The following is a 6,756-nucleotide window of genomic DNA, read 5'->3' as shown; positions in this document are numbered from 1 at the left end:
ATTCCAGACAATCACCATCCGGAAGCTGAAAGCTAACTGTCCGACTTCTGCAATTAATAGTCGCAGAATATCGGTATAGCCAATCCATCCCGAGGATGATATCAAAACCCAACAGCTTGAATACTACCAGATCAGCATCCAAAAACCTTCCCTCAAAATTTAACGGGCATCCCAAAGCAACTTTGGAACACCGCACCCTCTCACCATCGGGTAGGGCCACTACCATAGCCTTCGGCAACGATTCCGTGACCAAGTTACACACCCGAGCAAACGTGGAAGACACAAACGATTGTGAAGCACCGGAATCAAACAAGGTACAAGCATAAAACTCATACAAACGAACTCTTCCTGAACCAAACACACAACCCATGAAATCCAAAAAAAAACAAAGAAAGAGCCAAATGCACCAAAAATTAAATCCAACTTAAAATTAATTTAATCCATACCTGTGATTACTCCAGCATCATGGGTCGCTGGTGCCTCATCATCTACCTCTCCGGGTGTGACAACATAAACCCGGGCTTGCACTGGTTGTCTCGGGTTGGTTCTTCCACCGCGCCTACCTCCACGGTTCCCTTGAACCATTCTTGGACATTCTCGGGAAAAGTGGCCCGGCTGGCCACAAGTAAAACATCGAGCTCCACCAGAAGAGCACTCGCCCGCATGAGCTCTATTGCAAATTCCACATACAGGTACACGTCCTCCCATGCGAACACTTGAGGATGCTTGCGATCGAGTCCCGGACCGCTGAACAAACTTCTGGGGCGAACCCGAGCTACTTCCTTCACCAGAAAAACTCCGCCTCTTTTGTCCTGGAGGGGAGCCCATACCCAGATTATTTTCCCGCTCTATAAGGGTGGCCACATCCACTAACTCCTGAAAAGTGGATATCCGGTGGCTGACCACCAAACGGCGTATATCAGGGCGTAGTCCCTCCTGGAAACGCTCTGCTCGCAACTCCTCAGTGGCAACAAGATGAGGAGCAAATTGCTCAAGTTCTATGAACCTCCGGGCGTATTGTTCCACTGTTGCGCCCCCTTGGATCAAATTAGAGAATTCTCTTGCCTTTTGTTTTCTTACCGAGGCGGGAAAGAAGCGGTCATTGAACTCCTTCTTGAAACGCTGCCAGGTCACTGCAGCGAAAGATCCCAACTCAGCTTCCAGCATCACCCTCCTGGTATCCCACCAATCAGAGGCAATACCCTGCAAAAGATAGCTGGCGTAGAGTACTTGCTGAGCTTCAGTACATCCACACACCTCAAAGGTTTTCTCCAGGTCTCTGATCCATCTTCCAGCCTGAAGAGGATCCTCATTTCCAGTGAAGTGTGGAGTCCGATGCGCTAGGAAGCGCTCATAGGTGCATCCGGCTTGCACCATGCTACTTGACCCGCCCGGATACATCCAAGGCCCTCCCTGATATGGCCAAGGACCTCCTGGTTGTGGCCAATACACTCCCTGTGGCGGACAAGGCCCTCCGGGTGGTGGACAAGGCCCTCCTTGTGGTGGCCAAGGACCTCCTTGTGGTGGCCAAGGTCCTTATGGTGGCCAAGGCCCTGCCTGTTGTGGCCTAATATTCTGTTGCATAAACTCCGTCATCTGCCTTATTGCCTCGGCTAAGGAGTCATCTCTGGAGGTATTGTCTTGCGGTTCCTGAGTATTTTTCCTTGGTCTTCCTGGTCTTCCCATTTCCTGTCACAACACCACACACTTGACCCTACTTTAAGAAAACAGATAAAACCATCACAAAACCAACATAAACGAAAACAACACAACACATCAAGAAACAAAAGAAACCGGCATGTTAAAACATAACTAAATAAATAAAAACAAGCAAACAAGCTCAAACAAATAAACAAAGGAAACAACTATACTTAACATAATTTTTAAAACACAACTTTAAAACATTCTGGTACTACCTACGGGACATGTGGTTTTACCCAGAGCCAAACGGCTCTGATACCACCTGTGACGCCCCCAAATCCCCACGCCCGAACACGGGGAAATCGAGACGTCCGGATGGTGACAACCCGGACCACCATCCTAACGACGTGTGCCAAGTGTGTGCAAGAGCGACAAAGTGCACAAGACAAACGCAGCGAGAAGCAAGTCAATAATTAAGTACCAGAATTTTTCTTAATGTAATACAAACTGTTTAAAACATACTTAAATAAAATATTACAAGAAACACAAATACAAGATTGAAAACAGATAAAAAGCACAGCATCAGCAACCCGGCGGAGCCGCATCCTCGGGCTCAGCCTCCTCCTCCTCTTCCTCGAACTCTGCACCAAAAGTTACGGAACCAAGAAAGGTTCCGCAGGTAAGTATGACCCAAACACTACCAGATGAAAATACATACAACCCAAACAACAAGAAAACAAGATCAAACAAACACACGCCCCGCTACACATATATTTTTAACACGCACGCCAAAACCCAAAAGGCCCACCAACCACCATAAAGCCACACCTCGCCATTATTCCAGATAATGGCCCAAACCACCATTTTTCCCAGAAAATGGATCATAACCGAAAAACCATACCACAACCCGCTCCGTATGCACCATGATCTCCCCTAGGGATCATCCGCACACCCTGGCTCAGTGCCACACCGTAGAGAACGGCTACGCGTGCGACACCTAAACGAGCGATGCCCAGACTCGTGCAATGCACGTACCGGGCCGGGCCATCCTCTAGCCCTCGCCAGCGAAGGGCCACGGGATCGGTGAATAGAGCGATGCCTGGACTCGTGCTCAGCACGTACCGGGCCAGACCCATCCTCTAATTTCCGCTCCCGGAGTCAGTGAGTAGAGCGATGCCTGGACTCGTGCTCAGCACGTACCGGGCCAGACCCATCCTCTAATACTACTCCGTCATCGCGCAGGGCCTCAGAATCGGTGAATAGAGCGATGCCTGGACTCGTGCTCAGCACGTACCGGGCCAGACCCATCCTCTAGTACCGAACTCGTCAGCGCCCAGACGACTACTCAGGGGATGTCACTCAGTATTGACCGCTCCCGAGTGATCAGAGGAGCTCCACCGTGATAATAACCCATCACGGCTTGGGCTCGTGAGACACACGCACCCAAACGCCAACACGCCGATAAACATGATGCACATGCACGCGATATGCAACGCACACAAATAAAATGCAACGCACACCACACGGCCCAATCGAAACAACCAATAACAACCAACCAAACAAACACTCCGTCCTCAATCCATCCGACCCCCGAAACTCCTCGGACTCAGTCCGGAATCAACAACCAACAACAATCAAATAAATAAATAATTAAATAAATAAATCAATTGAATGAGCAATATATATTAAAATCTGAAAATAGGGTTTGGAAAATACTTACAGCGCTATACGGTATTTTTAGAAAGCTCGCGGCGTTGCTAACGGCGGAAAAACAGCAACGTCACAGTGAAAATTCACTGTGGCCGTGGGTCCGAAAAACCCACTTTTGAACGGGGACAAACTAGAACACGAGATTGATAGGGAATGGTCTAGAGGTGGTTGTGAAGCTAATGGAAGCGACGGACGGCCGTGGGTGGCGGCGGAATGGCCGGAAATGGCCGAAAATGGCAAATCGGAAAACAAGCTCGTGGGAGCTGCTCCGGTGGTCGATGGAGGCCGGAAATGGGTGGGTTAGGACGGCAAGAGGTCGGTGATGAAGTGGTGAAGAAATGGTGGCCGGAGGTGGAGCGACGGCGGCGGATCGGAGTGAAATCCGTGCGCCCTTTGGAAGCTTTTTCCGGCCAAATGGCCGGCCGGTTGGGGGTGGGTTTTGGAGGGATGGTACACCGGAAGGAGAGGAAGAGAATGGGACCGGTGGGAGGCCGAACGGTGGCCGGACGGCGGCGGTAGGAGCTGGGGAAGGTTGACGCCGGCGTGAGGGAGAGAGAGAAGAGAGAGAGTGCACGGGGGGGGGGGTCCGAATCGAGCGGGAGAGAGGAGAGAGAAAAGAAAGAGAAAAAAGAAAAAGAAGAAAAAAGAAAAGAAGGGAAAAAGAAAAAAAAGAAAAAAAAGAAAAAGAGAAAAAGAAAAAGAAAAAAAAGATGTGAAAAGAAATGAGGTCCAGTCCTCACTCCGGGAAAAAGAAACAAACCGCCAAAAAGATTAAAACCACAAAAACCACTAAAAGAAATAAAACACAACCTCAAATAAATTAAAATAAATTAAAAACCGACTTTAAAAACGCAATTAAAATAAAATAAAATATCTGATATATTAATTAAAATAAAACAATTATTTCAGCGAAAATACACTTAAAAGCGGGTCATCACAGAAATCCTCTCCACTAATATAGTCAACACCAAAATCAGATATCAAAAAATCTTTAATCAAGTTGTAATGACAGGTCATAGGGTGAGGGCTAAGAAAGAAATGGATATGGAGAATCAAAGTAAACTGGGAAAATATTTTATAGAAAGAACAATAAAAGAGATATCCACATGATTCAAATCATAACTTTTTCTCGACTATATGCTCGTACTGGTAACATTATTGTTGCTGTAATCAATGAAGCAATGCAAACTACACCTTTAACAAAATTTGAAGTGATACATACTCCACTTATTGAGTTTTTTCTATTTTTTTTTTCAACTTCTTTTTTTTTCCCCCTTTTTGCCATCATGGATAAATCACCTCTGAGCAAAAGACAAACCCAACAAATTTTTTTTTTTAGCCCTTTTTTTTTCAACCACCTCGATTCTCATAGCCTTTTCAAATTTTCAACCACTTTAGCATTTATTTATTTTTTTTCTATTCACTTTTTTTCACACTTTGATCAAACAAAGCAAACATAATGTGGATAATTTTCTTTGAACTAACTTTCTCTTTAAATGTAAATTTCCACCAAAGTATTTTCTCAAACTGTAAATGGTAGATTCATGGTTTTTCAATCTTAGAACGGGAATGGTTTATGTAGTTAAAAGAATAAATAAATGCTTATGAAAAATAAGGCTCAAGGGGGTTAACTATGGAAATACACCATACAATGATGGCATGATACTTATGACGGTTGGGAAAACTTTTTGGTTATGACAAATAAATGCTTAGATTATTTCTCTAATATTTGGTATCGACTAGGATTTCGCCTCTAGGATCCATCAACGGATTCTAGAGTAAAGCAAGATTGAACTTCCCTGACCTAGTTAATTCAACTTCTTCTCTTCATAAGCAAAATAGAATAAAGAAAAAATGACTTTGTGCTTGATTATGTTCAAGAACAAAGATTTAAATCAAAGTACCAACAAAACTCGACCTGACATAAAAGAAATTTTTGAAACTTTTTCTCAATCCTATCCTCAATCACAAATTTTAGAGTCATAGAGAATTCAATCATACTCAAATATATGCTTGGTAAAAGAATCAAACAACTCAAGACTTATAAAATCACAAGTAAAAATAAAAAATAACCAACAATCAAGAAGACAAAATAGCTATAGGAGTTTACACCCCCAAACTTAAACTAAACAATGTCCTTATTGTAATTCAAAAGTGAGAAAATTGAAGAAATGAAAGGAATTTCCCTAGTTTCATGGTGAATCAGGTGTAGTTTGTAATTTTCAACTCTTTATGCATGCTAAATAAACTTGCATTAAAATCTAAATTATTCAAAAAAATAACAAATAAAAATAAAAGAATAAAAGAAAGTTCTATGGGCTGCCTCCTATAAGCACTTGTTTTAAAGTCTATAGCCAGACTTTTCAATCTTCATCAATTAGGATCTCCAAGAGAAATAAATGCATAGTTCTTCTCCACTTGTTCTCCATAGTAGTACTTCAATGTCTCACTAATAACTTTGAATATATTCTCTATCTTATCCTTCAATTCTATTGCTCCAAAAGAGGAACTCCGTCGATTGTATAAAGACCTGTCTATCTTAATTTTAACTTACCCAAGAAGAGTTTGAGTCGTGAATTGAAGAGTAAAACCTGCTGTCCTGATGCAAACTCATGCCTAGGAATCTGTTTTTCATGCCACTTCTTCATCTGTTCTTTGTAGATCTCTACATTTTCATAAGTATCGTTCTGGAACTCATCCATCTCATTCAATTGAAGAAGTCACATCTTCCCTGCTGCTTTCAAATCAAAATTAAATTTCTTTACAATCCAATAAATTTTATATTCCAATTCAACAAGGAGATGACACGCTTTTCCAAATGCCAAATCTTGTGAATATATTCTTATGTAGAAATTTGAGCACTACCTTTGCATCCTTTGTTGTTGCAACAATTGCTTCCACCTATTTTGACGCATAATCAACTACTAATAAGATATAAACAAAGCCAAAATTAGGAGAAAAATGATCCATAAAATCTATTCCCCAAACATCAAATAACTCAACCTCTAAGATATTTTTCAATGGTAGCACTTGACGCCTTGAAATATTTCCTATACGTTGGCACCGATCATAAGTTTTCACCAAAGTATAACCATCATGAAAAATAGGAGGCCAAAAGAAACCATTTTGAAGTACCTTAGCTGTTGTTCGTGTTGCTCTAAAGTGTCCTCCATATGATGATGAATGGTAATGATGGAGAATGGCTTGCATCTCTTCTTTTGGCACAAATCTTCGGATGATTTGGTCAGGCCATCTTTTGAATAGCAAATGCTTATCCCAAAGATAATATTTCATATCATGCAGAAACTTCTTGCTTTGGTGGTAAGTGAGGTTTGGTGGCTATACTTTACAAGCTAGGTAGCTTACAATATCAGCCTTCCAAGGAAGCTTGATCTCACATGCAAA

This window comes from Carya illinoinensis, chromosome 15, assembly GCF_018687715.1.
Source record: "Carya illinoinensis cultivar Pawnee chromosome 15, C.illinoinensisPawnee_v1, whole genome shotgun sequence".
In the NCBI taxonomy this organism is placed as follows: domain Eukaryota; kingdom Viridiplantae; phylum Streptophyta; class Magnoliopsida; order Fagales; family Juglandaceae; genus Carya; species Carya illinoinensis.
The sequence above is the reverse complement of the archived record's forward strand: the minus strand, read 5'-3'. Positions refer to the sequence as shown.